Below are 21,295 nucleotides of genomic sequence, written 5' to 3' on the forward strand. Positions count from 1 at the left end.
GTCTAACTGATCACCATATTTGGGGTCAGGAAGGAATTTTCCCCTGGGTCAGATTGGCAGAGATTCTGCGGGGGTTTCACTTTCCTCTGCAGTAGGGTGACCAGATGTCCCGATTTTATAGGGACAGTCCCATTATTTGGGGCTTTGTCTTATATAGGCTCCTATTATCCTCTACCTCCTGTCCCGATTTTTCACACTTGCTGTCTGGTCACCCTACTCTGCAGCATGGGGTACAGTCATTTGCTGGTTTAAATTAGTGTAAATGGTGGATTCTCTGTAACTTGAAGTCTTTTAAATCATGATTTGAGGACTTCAGTACCTCAGTCAGAGTTCAGGGGCCTATTACAGGAGTGGGCGGGTGAGGTTCTGTGGCCTGCGATGTACAGGAGGTCAGACTAGATGATCATGATGGTCCCTTCTGGCCTTAAAGTCTATACCAACTGCCCCTAAAATCTGTAGTGACATGCTGTGTGTACAATCCCCATGTATCTTCTTGCGGCTGGAAGCTGCTGTGTTTATAAGCTTCTTCTAGGCAGGCTCTGCAAAGGCAATAGGGCTTCACTGTGTGCTCATGTCCCCTTTCAGAGCCTCCTTTCTCGTCATCACGGCTGCCCTGTGGTGCTGCTAGTGCCTGCCTGCCTGGCAAGTCAAAACGTGCTCCGGCCCCAGTGGGCTAACAGCAGAAGATGGCAGAGCTGCCGGAGGTTGGGGAGGCTTTGGGGGAGGGCAGTTTGGTGACTGCCACACTTGAGCGCTGCCGCCTTGCAGGCAACAGGCTGAACCTAGATGTGTACCCTGACGGCTGTCGCCAGTTCCTCGAGCTGTTTGAGAAACGAAGGGAAGAGGTGACCCAGGTGGAATTCCTGCGGCTGAACTGCAACGAGGCCCTCATAGACTCCACGCTGAGCAGCCTTCCTGTCCTGAAGTGCCTGAAGTCCCTGGTGCTCAAAGGTAAGACATGGAAAAGCATCCCGGCACATTCGTCTGGGCGTGGCTCTTTCCATCTGCTCCTACAGGTTGGATGCGCTTTATGGTTTCCATTGTGCACTAGCGCCCCTTGCAGCGGCTTTGGGTCCGTTAGCCTTACGGGGAGCAGCATGCAGATTCAGCAAGATCCAGCACAGGGGCTGTTATTCTCATCCTTTGTTTCCACAGCTGCTGGGGACCAATTTCCTCACTTGATTCAGTCTGACAGGTGCAGCCTTTTATTTGACTGTCACTTGAATGGAGACTGGTTGGATCTTTAGTTGTGGAGAGTCTGATTGAAATTATTTTTGGTGATTATTTCCCCTCCTCCCCCTTATGAGATGTAATGATTCCTTTCACTGCATTTCCTTCTGCTGTAGCTTTCTGAACAGACTCCTCGTCCTGTGCCCTGCAGCACAGGCTGGGAACCTGGTTCGAGAATGAACAGCAAAGAAACTAACTTATCAGGAGCACAAAAAGTATTGGAGTGGATAGGCCTATGACGTGTAGCCTATGGCATGATGACATTCAATAAATACCTGTTGACCATTGTATTGCTTCTTTGGCTTCCCAGTTTTTGTATGCTAGGAGGCTGTGAATATGAATGGTGTGTCTTTAGTAATCTTGGAAAAATGTTGAACCCGCCCAGTTTTCTGGGGGGAACTGTATGTGCATGTCAGAGAGGAAGGATGGTCCAGTGGTTGGGACACTAACCTGAGAGTCAGGAGACCTGGTTCATTTCCCCTGCTCCACCAGAATGCGACCTTAGGCAAGTATCTCTGGCCCAGAGCCACAAAGGTATTTGAAATCAAGGGAAGTTAGAAGTCTAAATACCTTTGTGGATTTGGGCCTCAGTTTTCCCATCTGTAGAATGGGCATATTAATACTTCCCTACTTCCATAGATTTATGTTGTGAAGTGCTCAGATACTCTGAGTATCCTGAAAAAAGTAGAAAAACTTGGTTCGCTAAGAATTCCTTATTTAAGCCCTACTATTTGCTAATCCAGGGTTTCTCAAATATTAATCTTTCTTCTATTGTACAACAAAAAATCCTGTGGTATCCTCTAATGTAAGCATTTAAAATTGCACTGCAGGAGGGTGGTGAGTAGGAGGGAGGGAGGATATTGGTACATTTCTGGAAGTGTGAATTTAAATCATGTGGCTGCCACATTTTTTTTTTTTGTTTTCCTCTCCCACATGAGTCACTTGTCCTGGTAGTCTCAAGCAAGCCAGAAATCCTTTGAATATGCTGGATTTGTTATTTGGAGCACAGCTCCCATCAAACCTAGACTTGTTGAAGTTAGAGATGGGGAAAGCTATTAGACCATGCAGTCCCCCTCCCTGCCAGTACGGGTTATCACCGATGTGCTGCTGTCCAGGCTAGTTTTAAATGTCCCAAGCAGTGAAACTTCTATCATTTCCCTTGGGGAAACTGTGCCACAGCCAAATATGCCTCCCTCTCAGAGAAATTTCCCCATCTTCAGCTAAAATTGCCTCTTTCATAAGTGCATCCTATAACTCCTAGTTCTCCCTTCTCCCACTGTGTACCAGATAAATCTCTCCTCTCCTCCTCGGCTGTTAAAACACCAAAATTTTAGGTGTCCAACATCCAGGGGTCAGATTGGACCGAAAAAAAGAATGACTGCTAAAACAGACCCCTCATACATACAGTGCAGATGCCCTGCTCCACAGAATTCCCCCCCCCCATACAGAGCCCTCCACAATTGATACAGCCCATTTTACAGATGGAGAGACTGAGACACAGAGAGGTGAAGTCATACAGGTGACTCGCCCACCCAGTGACAGTGCTGGGAATAGAACCCAGGTCTCCTGAGTCACACTTTAGTGCACTAGCCCTTAGGCCATGTATACATCTTGCTCTTGTAATCTGCGTGCACGCACCAATCCCTCCAGCCCCCGTTAACATTGTCCAAACTTCCAGTTTGCCATGCTGTCGATTTCAGAGGGAGCTGTACATGCCAATCTGATGCTAGTTTAGCAGAATCCATGTAACATGGACTCCTTTTTCTCTGTTTTTCCGTGCCCCCAGGTGGGCATGCCCAGGATGAATTCGGTGCTTGTCAGCAGGGTTCCCTGACAACCTTGCCACAAGATTTTGGGAGTCTGCTATGTCTCACTCATCTGGATCTCAGCTTTAATAGCTTCTCCAGGTTGCCCAGCTGCGTCACTGACCTTGCCAGCCTCCATGTGCTCTTGGTGTGCCACAACAGCTTGGTGGAGCTGCCCGAAGTCTTTGGCCGGCTCAGTAAGCTGACTTTCTTCTCTGCCATGAAAAACCAGCTCCGGGATCTACCACGGAGCATCGGGGAGCTGGCAGCGCTGCAGAGACTGGACCTGTCTGAAAACACCCTGCAATCACTTCCCGACGAGATCGGGTGTCTGTATAACTGCATGGAGCTGGATCTCTCAGGGAATCAATTGATAGGCGTCCCAGACTCACTTGGTAAGAGGTGCACCCAGAAGAAAGAGAGAATGAACATCCCTAGCTCCTGACATGGAATGGGTGGGTTTTAGGGAGTCTTTGAACAGGAAGGCATGTAAAACCTAGCCTTTAAATGGGATTCGGTGTCTGTCACTGCCCCGCTTGCTTCATCACCCCCAAGCAGGGCTGTGGATCGGGAGGTATCTCTTACACGACTTGCTAGGAGCAGGATATTGTCTATATGGAGCCCTGTCAATTTAGTCAGGGAGCAAACCGGGCACTTTGAAGATTCAGAAGACTCTGGTCCAGATCCTGAGTTGTTATAAATCAGGATAACGCCATTGCCTTCAAACTGACATACAGCAGCTGAGGATCCAGCCTTTTGGCAGGCTAGGGCACTGGCTTCTGACAGGATCCCAGCTTCTCTGCAGTTGCTGATGTGAGGCAACACACTGAGGGCTAATTATATTGATGGGTTGTTCGGTTCTAAATGACATCTGTGTTGAGTCCAGACCAATCCAGAAAGCCGTTCAGTGCTGGACTCTGAGATCTCAAACCTGTATTCTGAATGGGCCTATTTCCACAGCTTTGATTTTTGTATTCCTATGCCCAGGTTTCTGCCGTGGTTGTTATATTGCCGTAGCATCTAGAAGCCCCACGCATGGACCGGAACCCCATTGAGCTAGGGTCTGTACAAACAGAACAAAAGGACAGTCCCTGTTCCAAAGAACTTACTGCTCTCCCAACCTGCTAATTCTCTGAACCCACGAGCTTTGTGCCTCTCTCATGATTTAAATATATCCATGATTTGTGTGTGTGTTTGGGGGTCTGGTGCAGGCAGGCTGGGGTGGTGCTCTGGGTGCTTGCTGAGGGGAATTGGGGATGGATGTGTATGTTGGGGGTTGTTAGAATCACTACTCATGTATTTACCGAGTTGGGGGGGGCAGTTTTTCTTCTTGTTCTAACTTGCAGCCAATTTGCGGTCTCTGCAGCAGCTGCGTCTTCACAGCAATCTCCTGGTGACTGTCCCCGCATCCCTTTCCAGCCTTCCCAACTTGTCCAGGCTTGACTTGCAGAACAACTGGCTCCGCTCCATCCCCCCCCGAGATCCAGCGCTCTCCCTTCGTGCATCTGCGGGGCAATCCGCTAGGAGAACCTGAGATCCCCCTGCAATCTGGTAATTTCGTCTCTGGCTTGACTGCATCTCAGACAGCTGCTCCCAGGCTCTAGCAAGTGTCACAAGCTGGTGTGTGAATGTGATTGTTGGAGATGAGGGGGAGAAAATGGACCATTATTGATATGGCATCATTGCAGGTGTATTTTGCACTGCACAGACACACGGAAGAGTGAGCGCCTCGCTCAAAGAGTTTACAATCTAAGTTAGATGTGGGCTTCATTGTACTAGAGGGTGTATAAGGGAGAGGACGGCTATCCAGAAGTTCCTACACTAGGTTGCCTGTGTCTTCAATTACAGGCTGTGCTAGTTCTATGGGAGGGATTCTAATTTTTTGAGTCAGTTCCAAGGTATAAAAAAATCTCTGGAGATGCTTTTGCTCAGCCTGATCATTGGAAAGGTCTTGCTGGTGATGCAGAGGTGGGGTTGTGGGGGAGTCACTGGGCAAAAGGAAGTCAGCCTCTTGGGAAAGTCCTCAAGCTGCAAGCAAAAAGATCCCGAAAAGCATCTGCTATTTAGATCATAAACAGGCAGGGGTAGGGAAGAGTCAGCGATGCCAGTACAGCCCAGCCAACAGCTGCTAAGTGCAGGAAAAGAGATGCATCAAAAGTTCACTGACCTCTGTCCATCCTCCTGTGGAACCCGATACAAAGCCCATGGTGGGGATATGGAAAATCTCGCACTGACTTCACTGGAATTTGGATCCAGCCCCTGATGAGCACAGTGTTGCAAGAGGAATGCTCCTTTATCACCTGCACCCCTCAAATCAATGGACTGTCTGCCTCCAGCCTGCCTGCTACCCACCCCTGTTCACTTCTCTTCTTCTGATTCACTGCAGATGAATCCAGCTCAGGAGAGCTAGGAAGAGTGTTCCTTGTACCCAGTGAGGACAGGTATTTCACGCAGTGTCTCTGTTGTTTTTGTTACTATTTATTATTTTGTATTGCAGTAGCACTTAGATGCCTCAGTCAAGATTAGGGTCTCATTTTGCTAGGTGCTGTACATATACATTATTAGGGATAGTCTCTGCCTCAACTTGTTTCCAGTCCAAATAGACAAGTCAGAGTTTTACTTCATTACGTGCAGGGAGTTTGTCTTGCCAGTCACAAGACACAGGAAAGCAAAAGTTTAATGGCGTGTGATGTCACTGGAAGACAAGGTGGGTGAGGAAATATCTTTTATTGGACCAGTGTCTGTTGGTGAGAGCAACAAGCTTTCACGCTACACAGAGCTCTTCCTCAGGTCTGGGGAGTGTCACAGCTACATGCAAGATGGAACAGATAGTTTTTTAGCAAAAGTAGTTAGTGCATATTCTAAGGGACCAGTCACGTTGAAGTGGCCCATTAACACTCCTATAGTCATAGGATAAAAAGGGGGGTTAGTGCGTTACAGATTAAGTTGATCCAATAAAAGATATGACCTCACGCACTTTGTCTCTCTAGTATCCTGGGACCCACACGGCTACAGCAACACTGTATACACCAATGCGAGTCATTGCAAGAAGTCATTCATGCATCTCTTCTTTTTCATAAGCTTTACTGTGACCCCCGATGGCTGCAAAGTCATCCTGGCCTGCGGCATCCAGTTTTACTTCCCCCCGGGCGCTGCCACCTCCTCAGTAACGATCCATTTCCAAACGCTCTCGCCTGACCCGCAGTGGGTGAAACTGAGGCACTATGACATCCTGCTGAGTGAAGTCCTGGAGCTGCGGCCTCATGGGGTTGTATTCCAGCAGGTAAGAACACGTGAGGGGCAGGACGGGGCTGGGCAGAACTCTGTGTGTTATAGCCTATCATGGGTCCATATGTGCAAATATGATGGGCCAGAAAATCCTTGTTAGTGGCCTGAAAGGATCATGTTGTGGGGCTGCCAGGCCTCAGTATGTTGACTGCTGGGATCTGTGAACCACAAATCACTGCTTGTAAATAGCCCCAAGGATCAAACTTGAAAGGGATTCTCAGCACCAGGGCAAATCCCCAAAAGGGCAGTGTCTTCCCTCCAGCAGCACGCTGTCCCCGCACCTTCCCCATCTCTTCTGCTATGATGCAGGCTGTTCTGTCAATGAGAACCTCCTCCCACCCAGCTCATGAACTCCTCCTAGGGGGAGAGCCGGCCCCTGGGGGTGATCTCCGTCTGCCAGGAAAAGGACCCATTGATGGATGCTTACATGAGTAGTCCAGTGAAGCCAGTCATGGCCAACAGGAGCTCACTGGCCTTTCTGGGAGGCCATTGCACAACATCCCCACCTGAGCATTGCCCGGAGCATAGCCAGGGAACTGGGGGCAGCGGTTCTGGCAGACTCTGGGGCTGGTGGGCTGCAGGAGAGAGAAGTTTTCAGAACCACCCCCCACTCTCTGCCTAAAATCTGCCTGTGGTGGATTGCACTTACCCCTGTGAGCGTCCCCCAGTGTCTGGGTGTGGTGTTGCCTACCTCTGTGGGTCTTCTGTGGCTTGGCCAGGTCACACAGCTCAGACCCCTTCTAGGGTTCAGCCAACTTGAATAGAAGCAGTCCCTTGCCCTTCAGGGCCAATCATAAATCAAATGGTTTCTTACCCTTCTGGTGCTTAATTCCCTCCCCAGAATTAAATCAGCAGGGTTCTTCCTGAGCTCTGCCCGCCGATTTGTGGCCAGCAATGGGCCCTGGCCCAGTGTGGTTCCTTTGCCTGTAGCCTAGGGAGCATCTCTCCTCACACCACCGTCTCCAGCCAGGAACTACCTTGCTAGCAGCAAGCAGCTCCTTTTCTTTTGGCCTTGTTTGGGTGTTGTTGGAGAAGAAGCTCTCCATGGTTCCCACAATGCCTGCTTCTGCGATGCTTCCCTAGGTAAGCCTAGAGATCTAGTGCTCACTGCTCTTTTCCTCTCAGAAAGCTGTTTCCAGGGGTGGTGGGTAGCAGAGAAGTGGGGCCTCCAGCGGGGAGTGAGGAGCACGGAGGCTTGCCACACCCCATCACATTGGCCTCCCCTGCTTGCCCAGGTAAGAGAATGTCTCCAGAGCAGGGGTGCCGTTCTGTTGGTGTCTCATGGAAATGCCCTGTTGTCCCCTGCCAGGAGGTGCAGATCTGGATGCCTTACACCTCCCCTCAGACGCTGCGTGAGCGAGAAGTGGTAGTTCGGACCTTCAATGGGCAGAGCTGGAGCGACCTGCAAACCAAGGTGGAGCAGAGAGGAAAGCCGAAGGTGAGCAGGTTGGATTAACTCCTGGTCATAGGCAGGAGATCTGACTTGCCCTGCAGCAGGGGGCAGGACTTGACTTTGTCCAGTCCCCAGGGCTAGCTTGGAAGCCTCTCATGAACCTGAGATGTGTCCAGTTGGTATAAAGGGATTGCACCTGCAGCCCTCCTCTCTAATACAGAGGCGTGGCTACTAGAGCCGGGGTTCTCACAACACATTTTTTGATGGCCTCAGAGTGCGGCCACCGACTCTCACTGGTGGCCACACTGACACTTTTTTTACCTAAAATACTTAATTAACTTTAGGAAAAACAATTAAATATGCACAGATTCACAGCCAAATCATTGTAATGCGTATTTGTAGGGGTTTTTGGCAGACTCAATAACCAAAATAATGCTGCCTCCCCTTTCGGCCCTCCCGCCCCATCCAGGGCTTAGTGGGTCCTGGGGCTTGCTGTGAAAAGTGATATTTGTTAATATCACAGCACACTTAGTAGCTACCTGGAAGGCTATGAAAAGTGATCAGTGATATTAACAAACATACAAGTATCACTTTTCACAGCAAGCCCCAGGACCCATAAAGCCCCGGATGGAGAGGCCGAAGGGGGAGGCAGTGGGGGTCCAAGGCAATGGGGCAGGGATGGATGCAAGGCCAGGAAAGCAGAAGGGTCCGGGGTGTGGGGGAAATGGATACAGGGCCATGGGAGGTAGTGGGGGCCAGACGCGATGGGGGTAGGTGATGAACCCCACTGTTGCATGGCCAGAGCCAGGGCCTGGTGTCTGCTGCCCTGCGGCCAGGGCCGGGGCTCAGTGCCCGTGGCCAGAACCCGGAGCTGGGGACAGGAACTGCATGGCTGGAGCCAGGAATCACAGCCTGCTGCCACGCAGCCGGAGCTGTGGGTGAGCGCCCAGGGCTAGTGTCTGCACCGCACGGCCAGAGCCCGGAACTGGGTGCCGGAGCCCAGGAGAGCGTGGCTGGAGCCAGGAGTCAGCACCCAATGCTGCGTGGCTGGAGCCAGCGCTCGCTGCTACGTGGCCAGGGCCAGGGGTTGGTACCCAGTGTTAGCTCCCGCCACCGCATGGCTGGAGCCCGGGAACAGAGCTATGGGTCGGCGTTTGCTGCCTTGCAGCTGGAGCAGGGGATCAGCACCAGGGGCTGGAGCCACGTGGCTGGAGCTGTGGGTTGGCGCCTGTTACCGTGCAGCTGGGGCAGGGGATCAGCACCAGGGGCCAGGGCCACATCGCTGGAGCCCAGGGCCAGCGCCTGCCACCGCACGGCTGGAACTGGGGGCTAGAGGCCAACTGAAGCTCCGCGGCTGGAGCCAGGGGTCAGCACCTGCTGCCTTGTGGACAGAGCCAGGGATTGGCGCCCAAATCCCCATGCTTGGAGCCCTGTTGCCCTGCGTCTGGGGCTGGGAGTTGGCACCTGTGGCCAGCGCCAGCCACCGCGTGGCTGAAGCCGGGAGCCAGCGCCTGCCGCCGCGCAGCTGGAACTGGGGGCTGGAGGCTGAAGCCCCGCACCTGGAGGCCAGGGCTGCGTGGCCAGAGCCGGGGCGGGGTCAGTACCCGAAGTCGGAGCCCAGGGCCTCATGGCCAGGTTCCTGAAGTCCCACCACTGGAGCCTGCTGCTCAAATCCCCTCCACCCAAGATGGGTCAAGAACTCACCTTGCTCCTGCAGCGTTGTGCCCAGGAGCAACAAGGAGGAAGGGGGAGGGGCTGATGCTTTGCCCCCTCCCATCACCACCCAGGAGGCTGTCATGGCCGCATGAAAAGCCCCTGGTGGCTGCATTTGAGAAATGTTGTCCTAGAGACTACAAGCTCCGGAATGCAATTTTCCATCTCAATTTAGCGTTGGACTGAAAGATCTGCTGGGCTGGGACCTCATCTTACTCCATGTTTTGTGAAGTGCTGCGGGGTACTGTGCTAAATTCAATCTGTGCTCTCCCTACCACCCTACCAGCAATCAATCCCGGGAGCACAACATGTGCTGCAGGTTCTCGTGTCCAAAATGTCTAGGATGCTTCTGCAGTCTGTGCAGTGTGACTTATACCAGGAGTGGGGTATGAAAAGTCACCTCATATGCCAGCTCTGATGGTGAAAATATCTTCTCAGGTGTTTAAGAAAATAGGCTTTATTGGTGGTGCTGCTTTGCATTTAAATGCGTGCAATAAATCTGCATATATAGCGATGAAACATTATGAGCCATTGATTTTTTTTCAGTGACTCCATTGACTTCAACTGGTGTCAATCAATGTGTCTGAAAGATACTGTAACGTGTCACTCAGCTGTGTTTTCTTTGTTCCCCACCTTTTTGTAACAGAAGCACATGGCTTGCTGTAGCATCCCCACTTCTCCTGGTTCCTGGTCGTCTCTCGGCTCGTGGAGAATAAATGCAGTGTCCCATCAGAGGGGACGTTGCTCTTTTCCACAGTGGATCCAAGCATCAAAGTGACCTTCCTTCCTGGAGTCACAGAGGAGACTCGGAGCGTCACATTGCAGGTGTGTGTGCATGTTAAAACTAAAACACAAGCTCTGGTATTACTGCTGGCCTGTGCTGGAGATGAGAGTAGGCAATAGGATACATGCACTAAATGAGAAAGAAGGATGGGCCAAGTATCAGCCTGGGAACTGGGTCTGACTTGGCTTTAGGCACATCACAGAGCCTCCCTGCCTCAGTTTCCCCCACTGTGAAATGGGCTGGGTCATTAGCTGTGTGGCAGGGGTTAGCACTCACATAGGCCATATGTGAAGCATTGTAACTTGTTAGGTTTCTCCCAACAAATTTTTGGTGGCCTCAGAATGCAGCCACCTACTCTTGCTGGTGGCCGCCTGACAATTTTTCCGAAAAACGTAGTTAACTTTAGGAAAAACAAATAAATATGCGCACATACAAGTCCAAATCATTGTAATAATAAGGTGGTTTTTTTGCAGACTCAATAATAATAATAATAACAACGTACAGTTGTCTCTATTCTTTACTGGACCTAAACAGAATAGAAACACAAAGAAGGTGCTTTGCATGTTCTTGTCTTTTTGTTGCTGTTGTTTCTTTTGCTTTTTTGGTTGCTGTTTTTTGTTTGTTTAAGAATTGCTAGCTAGTAGGTCTGCTTCTGTGAAAAGTGATATTTGTATGATTGTTAATATCAATTTTCACAGCAGCAGACTTGTTAGCTAGCTGGGAGCAGTGAAAAGTGATATTAACAAACATACAAATATCACTTTTCACAGCAGACTTACTCAGCCCTGGCAAGCTGGGGGACAAATTAAGCCTTGGATGGGGAGGTGGGTAGGGAGGCAGTGGGGGCCAAGGGTGATGAGGGGGTTGGTGAGCCCAAAGACCAGCGGCCGGAGCCTGCTGCCTGCCACCACAGGGCTGAAGCCAGAAGCCTGAGCCCCACCGCCCACAGGAAGATGGGGAACTCATGCTGACTGTCTGCTCCTCCGGTGTTTGTGATTCCAGAGGGGGGAAGGGCCCTTCCCCTCCTTGCAGAGCCTCCCATCCCCTCCCCCCTCGTTATCGCCCAGGCGGCTGTGACGGCAAGAAAAGCCTGTGGTGACTGCATTTGAGAAACGTAGCACGTCTTGCTGAGGTAGGGCCTGGTTTAATACCCAGTGGAGTCAATAGGTGTTAGGTTGGGCCCTGAGTACCTCACTTCTCAGAGTGCTGAATGCCTGCAGCTGCCACTCACCTCAGCTGGTGTGCTGGGTGCTGAGGAGTTCTGTACTCATGCATTATGGCAATAATTTGCAATGTTCTTCCCTTTGTGTCCCCCCACCTCCTGCCACATTCCCCAAGGCTTTGACCTTTCCAGGCTATAAATATATCTGGGCGGGTCACAGTCTGGGGCTTGTGGGACAGGGGAGTTGGCAAGACCAATCCTGTACCCTGTTTAAAAAAACACAAACAAACCTGTCTCTTTCCCCTCTCCCATACAACTGTCCTTGATACAGTCCTGGCCCCTCTGTCCTTCTGTGGGGAAGGCTGAAGGGGGTTCTGCTCAGAGCCCTGCTACCAAGGCTCTTGATAAGCCAGCAGGCAGCACTGTCAAGGGACGTGCAGCTTTAGCCTCTTGCTTAGTCTCCAAGAACGAAAAGCATGACAGACCAGCTCAGCGAGTGAGATTCAGAGGGTTAAACTTTACTCTTATTCATGCTGTTCTAACTCTGAAGCAGCCCCATTAAAGTTAGGGGGGTGGTCGTGGTAGCTGTTTAATTAAATGTGTGACAGTAGCACCAAGAAGACTCAATCTGGATCAGGGCCCTGTTTGCCAAGTTTACACTAGTATAACTCTGAGCAGAATATGGTTCAGTGACTAGGATTCACACTCCCACTTGGCAGACAGCCTGTGCCACTGAGTCAGGCCTGGCATTTGAGCCGTTGGGGCTTGTAACCGTGCCTTCTTGGGTCACAACTGAGAGTGCCAAATTCAGGACAAACTGCTGAGAAATACGGCAGATACACTCCAAGACTGCTGGCTAATCCCTCATAGGATATACCAAACTGGCAACAAAAGTAAACTTCTGATTGACCACCCTGGCTAACAAGAAGTCATAAAAGCAGTTTCCTCAGGCATTCCCGTCCTTGTATTACCACCGAAAACACTAGACTTAGAGATGAGTGGTTCTTTAAAAACCAATCTCTGCAAATAAAAGGTTCTTCTGATCCCAAAGGACCAGCCACACACCCAGGTCAATATATAACTTAGATCTTACCCAAAAATCACGCTGGTTCCAGTCCTTTAGTATTTAAAGGTTTATTCATAAAAAGAAAGAAAGGTGAGAGCTAAAATTGGTTAGAGGAATCAAATACATATAATAATTGAACCTACTTGGTTCAGGCTTGCAGCAGTGATGGAATAAACTGCTGCAAGTTGGTAAGTCAAGTCTCTGGCTGCTTCCAAATCATTGGAAAGATAACCAATTGACGGAGGGAATGCTCCCATTAGCATAGTCCAGAGGTTTGGGCAGGAAAGAGGCAAAATGGAGGATTTTCCAGGGATTTTTATCTCTTCTGCCATGTGGCGGGAATCTCCTTGTTCTTACTCTTGAAAAGTACAGTAACAAGATGGTGGTTGGAGTCACATGGACAAGTCACATGTCCATGCATTTCACGTAGTCATTGCAGGAAGCCATTACCTATACTTCAGATGGAACGTGGCGTCTCCCATGGTCCATTGTCAGTTAAGTGTTTCTTGATGAGCCACTTAATTTGAATAGTCCCTCCAAGATGTGCTGGCTAAATACCTTGTGGGCATAACCCCAGGAGCAAACATTTGAAATCCAGGTATAGAGCCAATACTCATAACTTCAAATACAAAAGTGATACATGCATACAGATAGCATAATCAGAACCAGCAAATCATAACCTTTTCATAGACGCCTCACTTGATGACCTTTGTACAAGATTTGTTGCAAATATATAACAGTGGTTGCAACAATGATCGATGTGGTCATATTTTAATCAGATAACGTCACAAGGCCATTGCCCTCTTTCTGCCTCAATGAACTCAGGTATTCAGGCATCAGACGTTAAGCTGATTTGATTATTGTTCAACCGCCAGGTGTTGCCAGTGTCGGCAGAGGAGCTGGCAGAGATCACAGATAATCCAGAGTCCAGAGCCGGTCCCCTGCTCTGCCTCTCCCAGAATTCCACTGTGGATTTCCTCAGGCCAGTTAAAATTCAGCTCCCGCTACCTCCAGGGGGTCACAGGTTAGTATATGCCCAGAAATGGCAATGGAAAGCTGTGCTAAAATCATACTACTTGGTAGGTTATTTTCCAATTTCCCCCAAGGAATTGATGTAATAAACTAAACTGTGAACAAATGGCACCTTTCAGGGTTTGTGCATTGGACCCTGATGTTCCTAACCACAAAGCTTAGTACATCAGTAGTAGAAGAACTGTAATAGGCTGCTAATATTTCCCGCTGCTTTCTGAAGAGTGTTGGTGGGATTAGGTCCTTTCATCATAAAGGAATACTGACACCAATGCCATCCCATGGAAACAAGATATTCCTCCCTTATTCCAGAGTAACGGATCAAAAGAGGTTGAGAAGGTGGGAAAACACTTATACTTTGCCATCTACAGAAAACGCTCTCTTTTGATTTAATGCCTTCTGGCTCCCCAAATGCTTCACAAATATTACATACTGTTTAAATGCACAAGAGTAAATGAAAGTAACGGTAAGGTTGTAAATTTGGTGCCTGATTCTGATCTCGGTGTGAATCATGAGTGACTCCATTGGAGTTGCAAGTAGAATCAGGCTTTCCAACACTAGCAATTCAGGAAATGTAAAAATGTAGGTTCCAGCAGTGCGCAGAATACAGATTGATTATATTGTGAACCAACATCAGGGACTGACAAGCTGCTCTTTAGCTGCAACATTTGCCTAATAAAGGTGAAGCAAAACTGGACTGGTGATGCTTGGGAAGTGTTCTTTTTTAATACAGGATCTAGACCAATAAGGGTGATCTCTGGTACATTTCACAATGTATTCATCAAAAATATTATGGCCGTTTTGGATTCCCAGTTCCCATTGATTTTAAGCAGTGCTTTAATCTGTTTTGAAAATCTCAGCCCATCATAGTAGCCAGGCTTACAATGTCTATGCTCCAGTCTTCAATTGTTGGTCATTTTTTTGGATTTGCATTTTTGTAGTACTAGCCTTTGAGCAATTATTAGTGCTCTGCTTAGCCACAGTTTTTCAGGTGCTTCTAGTTAACATCCATTAGGTTTAAAAGTACATGTTTAGCTGGTAACCCAATTTTATTTCATTGGAAAAAATTAACTCTGCAATTAAGTTCTGCCCCAAACATACACATTCCCAGAGCACACGGGTTAAATTAGCACCTGTTGAATCACAGCACCAGCATTTGTCTGACTTAGTGGCACCTGTTTTGAACAGTGGGAGAGTGATCCAAAGCATCTTCTGTATGATTTTCTGCTGGATTAATCTTAAATGAAGGTCCAAGGAACAGTTTGAAGCACTAGCTAAAATTCGTTTCCATTGATGAGCAGACAGTAATTGGCCTAGTTCCTCCTCCAATCTATATTGAATTCAAATTTGCTGGCCAAGTGTGCATATAGTGTTGTGCCATAGGTCTTGGCAATAGGAGTAATATTTGGAGATATGAAAGCAGTTCAGGTGGGTCAGAGTCATCGCAGGTATCAAAGGCCAAACAGATGGGAGATGGTGTGTTTAAGTTGGATATATTGCCACTCCTTCTTAGACTCTAGATTGAACCTTTCTTTTAATATTGATAGTCAAAATCCCTTTCCTAATCCAGACTTTCCAAATGATGGGGTTGCCTGCTAGAGTTTCAGGTTAGATAGAGAACCTCGTATGTAGAAGGGGGTTGTTTTTAAATTCAGTAGACTTGCTACGCCGGGTATTTTTGCCTCCACAATAGCTGGTAATTGTTCTTTAGCGAATCGGTAGTAATGTGTGTGCAGCACCATGGGAAAGGGAAAGAGGAAAAGGAGCAACCAATTCTGCTTCCAGCTGGATCCAGTCTGGGACTCGACAGCATGAGGGAAGGAGCCACAGTGCTGCGTGGCTAAGAATGTTTGCCTGATGGTAAAGTTTAAAGTTGGGAAATCTCAAACCACGTGTTTTGACAGGGAGCTGTACTCTTTGCAAGGCTACTTTAGTTTGTTACCAGCACCCCACAGAAAGGACCTGACCATGTCGATTTTGGTAAAATAAAAGGGAGGACTATGGATAAGGAGGGAATTCAAAATAAAAAGGCTCCTGAGAAGGGCGTCCATTTTAATTGTTTAGTTTTCCCCCAAGGGGGAGAGGTAGTGCCTGTCATCTATTTAAATTGCTTATTATTTACATGGCTAATGGGGCGAGGTTATCCTTGACTGTTTTTAATTTCCTTTGGGAATAGGATGCCAAGAGATCTGAGGTTTGTCTGTTAACATCTTCATGTTCCTATAGGAGAAGCCACTTACAACTAGATCTCCTGGGATCTTCACTGCTTCAGACTTATCCCAATTTGTACTGGAGCCATAGAATTTGCTAAAATTGATCATTTGTAGGATGTTTGGAATGGATCTGGAATGTTTAATAACCAGGAGAATGTCATCGGCATATAGAAATATTTATTTATTTATTTATTTATTTATTTATTTGTCGTTTTGTCTCCTGAGTCCCTGATTTGATCCCTTGAATCCCTTGATGTTGCTAGTCTTGGAGGGGCAGCATCTCCTTGCTCAGCCATCTTGGCTGCCAGAGGGTTGTCCGACAGCTTCTGCTCTTGGGGATTTTATAGAAAATCTGGAGATGGAGCAGCATCCATAACGGTATTAAATTAAAAGCAAAGAGTTGTAGAATAATCTCTGATGAATATTAGATGGGGGGAGGGGAAGTGATTCAATTGCCGATGGTTGTGGACTTTAGGAGGTGAGGGGGGGAGCTGTAAAGCTATGCAGCCACCATTCCCCCAGTCTAGAATTATTATTATTACAGTATCGCACAAGGACCCCAATTGAGATTGTGCTAGGCACTGTCCAGATGAGTAATAGGAGAGACCGTTCTTGCCCCAGAGCATTAACAACCTAGCTAAAAGCCAATTTGCAGGTTTTCCCAGAGTGCCTGTTGCTGTCTGCATGGGGGTATAACGTGGTCACTATTCATCGAGGCTCGAACTTCACTTCATGTAGTTTAGGACAGGAAGTGAGGCCTAATGCAGCCAACTGAAATGGCACACAAAGACAATTGCCTTGACAATTTAATTTATCTTTGGTTAAATTGATTTCCTGCTCACAGAGACATTTTTCAGGATGAGATGGGGGTGGTGCGTAGGAGGGGATGCTGGCAAATGGAGACGTTTCGCTTGTCTAAGCCTATTAATTCCGGTTTTCCTTTCTTCTCCCTTGGCTTTCTTGTTGTTTCTATTAGCATAGCGCACAACGGGCTGTGACGCTTCCCAGGGGTACTCAGGGTTGTGAGGCACCTCTCTTCCCCCTGCCCTTAGTGTGAGGAAACCTTGTCTGTATTTGCCATGGGTCAGCTCCCCAACTCTGCCAGCCATGGGCAACACAAGCACTTCCCTCTCAGCCCATGTGGGATCTGCTGTCCCTCTGCAGGTTAGCGATAGTGATACCAGTCAGCCCTGTATTCTTGGGGAACCAGGGTGCAGTATCCAGCCTAACTCATGAAAGACACCCCCCTCCCCCAGCCTCTGCTTAAACCAAAATCCATCAGAGGAAAAAACTTGCAGAGAGCAGTGAAGGGCATTGGGAGACACACCTAGACCCCTCCTGACAAGGGTGACAAGATTAAGACATCTCCATTTGCATACAGAATGAAGAACAGAGACAACTCCCCTAGCCTTATCTGCATGAAAGATGGGACAGGGAGACATCTCAATTTGCATACAGAATGGAGAACAGAGAACCGCACTGAACTCTGGGACCAGAAAAGCAGGGACACACTGCATCATGGGAATCTCTGCTCCAGATGTTAATGAACCTATGCCTGCCCACACTCAGCTCAGCAGTTATCAGACCAATTCTAGTAAGGAATCCTTGATTGATATCCAAAATACTGGAGCTGCCTAGTTGCATTGTGAGCTCCCTGGAAGAAAACACCACCCATAGCCAAGAGTGATCAGTTCCTATTGTCTAGCCTAAAGAAAACCCTTGAGTCATCAGTTTACCTAGAAACAAATCTAGTGTTATTTTCTCTACAAAAATCCCTACTCACTCTCCAGTAAGTGTTCTGATGCTTAGATCCAAACCCTGCATCAGTTCCACTGGGACTCCATCTTCTCCTGACTGATCATGCTGGAGGCTCTGCCTGTCTCCAGCACTCAGGACCCTGAGCTACCACCATCACCTGGGAACCCCGACCAGTTCAAGCCTCATGGAGTGGGTGAGATCCCCCTCTTTCTCTCTCTCTGTTTTCCTTTCTACCTTAGGTATTAACCTTTAATAATGTATGTTATGTTGGTTTAGCCCTCCTTGTGTAGTTATCACTATTATTTAATAAATAACTTTTATGGTTAAGTTGGTTGCTTCTCTCTCTCTCTCTTGCTGAACTTTACTCTTTTGTGTTTTTAGCTTCCCCCATTCATTCTACAGCAATGCTTCTTTTACCTAAGCTAAAGATCCCTGCAGCGCCCAAAATACTGTGGGGGTGTGCTCATCAAGTAGGTTACTGCCAGTACAATTGTGATGTGAGAGTGGGGATAGGGACGGGCTGAATCTGGGATGCATAAGGGTAACAGCTTGAAAGTGCTGCTTGACCCAGTCCATGGAGCCCAGGGGCATATAAGGGGTCAGCTTGACACTGCTGATTGACCCGGTCTGCTCAGACTTGCTCTGTTAATGTGTGTGGGTGTGTTCATCCGGTTCTGGGGCTGGAGAAACCCAGCTCTAGGGAACCTAGGTCCTGCAGGATAGCTCCATTGGGAGGGGACTTGCAGAAGGGAGAAGTAAAGCTCCGTATGAGAACACAAGTGACACAAGCAGTACATTGATAGAATTACAGAACCCCCCCTCCCCAGAAGAGTAACCCAAATAAATGAGCATATCCCAAAGTAACGGGCAAATCTGTAACAATAGGCACACGCCAGCCCCTGAGTCCTCCAAACGTCCCCCTGCAGTGTCCAACCCCTGTTCCACTGGAGACTCACAGAATTCATAGATCCACTGCTCCCAAAGGAACAGTACCCCCTGTCCTCCAGCTTGCCAGTTCCACCTCACCTCACAGCTCCACTTACCACACAGCACGTACCGATGATTACAGTGAAAACAAGTACAAGTGTATTTAACACAGAGAAGAGTCACATGGATAGCAAGTCTCAGTGTATTAGAAACAAAAGGTTGCCTATACAGTAAAATCATAACTCGCATTCTAGAGCCTAGACTTATTTAACTAGTTACTTTTATGTCTTCTAGAGCTAGGCTCACCCCAAATCCTTCCAGTGTATTTCAGCCAGGCTTGGCTGCGCCCTTCAGTTTGCCCTCTCAGTGAAAGATCCCGGGTGTACCTCTGTACCCCCAGTGATACCTCCATGATTCCATTTATAAACTTATAAATAGGATGCTCCCCATGCTGATTGATTTTTTTTTTTTTTTCCCCTGTGAGATTTTTTTTTTTCTTGTCAACTTCACAATCTCTTAACATTTGGTTCAGTCTGTAATTAGTTCTCCACTAGGACACGGACAATACACACATGACTAGACAGATACATGTCTCTTCCCTCCTGCCTGATAGGAGCACGTTTATCACCTTCTGGTGGCCTGTCGTAACTTGCATACCTTAGGAATGTATTTTTCAGTATGGATACACAACTCCTTAAATAGTATTTGTACATACATCTCACAGTGATTAGGATGACCACTGTGTTACTGGTTGTTGGTAGAAACTTCACATGCCACCCTTTGGCACTCTATTATGTAGACATCGGGCCCAGGGAAGCCCTTTTAAAATCCTAGGCACCTCCTGTGCCCCCTGCCAGTTGGCATCAAGAGGCCCCTGGGACACATGGGGGTCCCCATCAGGATTGGGGCCTCTTTGTGCCAGGTGCTGTACAAACGTAAAGGAGTCAGAGGTAGAAAAATACCTCTTAGGTCATGCAATCCATCTGCTTAGGAGGTAATCAAGTGGCTGACACGTTGAGGCTAGGAGTCCCACTGGAATAGCAAATCAGATATTCAGGATATTTTTCAAAGAAGTGCCCTGGATGAGCCGGAATTTGGCATTTCCCAAATGTAAGCAATTGTGGCTTAAAAAAACCAAAAAACTTACCCAAGGCTGCTTTGCACTTGGATTTGTAAAGCAACAAGCGAGGCAAAAAAATCCATGTTCATCTAAAACTAAACAGGCTTCAAGTATCAGTGGGGTAGCCGTGTTAGTCTGAATCTGTAAAAAGCAACAGAGGGTCCTGTGGCACCTTTAAGACTAACAGAAGTATTGGGAGCATAAGCTTTCGTGGGTAAGAACCTCACTTCTTCAGATGCAAGAATCTGATGTCTTGCATCTGAAGAAGTGAGGTTCTTACCCACGAAAGCTTATGCTCCCAATACTTCTGTTAGTCTTAAAGGTGCCACAGGACCCTCTGTTGCTTTAAACAGGCTTGTGTCTCTTGATTTTAGGTCTCACCCTAGATCGCTCCAGGCTGCATCTTCTTCACAGCAACCTGCAAGCCCAAACCTGGGATGATATCACCAGTCAGGTGGTGCTGGAGTTCACCCGCCTCTACGCACGGTTTGAAGTCACCCACTTCTCCTGGTGAGCTCTGACCCACTCACGGACAGTGTTTGAAGGAGAGGCTAGAAGGTGTATAGCTGCACCTTTCCCCAGACCAGGGGCCGTGCTGCTGCTGTTGCCAGTTTCCCTTCCAGCGACTTGCCAGGGTTGCTCTTTCTCCTTAAGAAGGATGGAATGCCGTAGCTTTATACCTCCAGTTAATACTCCCAATTCCTCGGCACACAGTACAGCCGCACTGGGGAAAAAAGCTGGTTTTGTGTCCCGGCAGGGTTCTATTTCTCCTCACTTCACGTCCCACCGGATTGCAGTGAGCAGATTCGTGGTTGCCCTTGTAGGCCAGGTTTCTTTGAAGGGGCCATGCTCAAGCTAGTACATTCCCACTCAGAACCAATATCCATTCAATAGTGAGGTTCCTGGTCACCACTCCTCCCAGCTGCCGGAATCCTTCCCTCGTCCATAGGCTGCTGATGCAACCTTTGCCCCTCATTTGTAAGTTCTCTCACTCACTCTTGGGCTGGGAATCTGCTTTTTGGAGGATAACCTGTGTCAAGGGGACAGGATGGTGCCTGCGACTAAGTTCCCTCGAAATCCAGATTTTCCTAATTTTGTCTTTCCCTTTTGATAAAAAGGAAGCGTCACTTTAAGATCCACCCCCTCAGGTTCCCGTCCTTGCCCTTGGCTTTTCTGCTGGCAGAGGAATCCCTCCCTCATTTGCTCCCTTCCCCAGGTACTGGCTGTGGTATACCACCAAGACCTACATCGGCGGCATCGCCAGGAAGGTGTACGAGAGGCTGCGCCTGTACCAGGTGAACTTCATAGCGCTGCAGAGAAAGAAGGACCCTGAGCAAGTCTTGCTGCAGTGTGTCCCCAAGCACAAGGTACTGCACGCGCCGCCCTGCCAAGGGGCCTCAATCCAGAGCTGTTGGAGAGGGGGTGATGGGAGCAATTGTGCCTGGCATATTCACCAAATGTCTCTGCCCATTTAGCCCTCGGCTGTTTGATTGATTGAGGGTTCTTGTTGCACTGGTGGTTTTTGTGCCAGGGACATCAGCATATTTCACACAGCTGTCTGGTGCAACGATCACCAGTCTAGTTCAGCCTGACGACTTAATGGTGAAAGCTGTGCTGTCCCATTATAATCCCCTGGGCTGGTCCCACTTATGTATAATTCTTGTGCATTGGGCTCCAGTATTGAAATAAAACACATTGATAAACACCAGAAGGGAAACATCAAGCCTTGGGCGTCAGGGGTGAAATCCTGGCTTCAGTGAAGCTAAAATAGCAAGACTCCCGTTTGACTTCAGTGGGGCCAGGAGTC

General features: G+C 48.4%; 1 pseudogene; it reads left to right on the forward strand.

Annotated features, from left to right (window-relative positions):
- Window positions 1-686: 686 nt before the first annotated feature.
- Window positions 687-20,978, forward strand: LOC135877801 (p53-induced death domain-containing protein 1-like; annotated as a pseudogene).
- Window positions 20,979-21,295: the final 317 nt, after the last annotated feature.

Source organism: Emys orbicularis, chromosome 4 (genome assembly GCF_028017835.1).
Source record: "Emys orbicularis isolate rEmyOrb1 chromosome 4, rEmyOrb1.hap1, whole genome shotgun sequence".
NCBI lineage: Eukaryota > Metazoa > Chordata > Testudines > Emydidae > Emys > Emys orbicularis.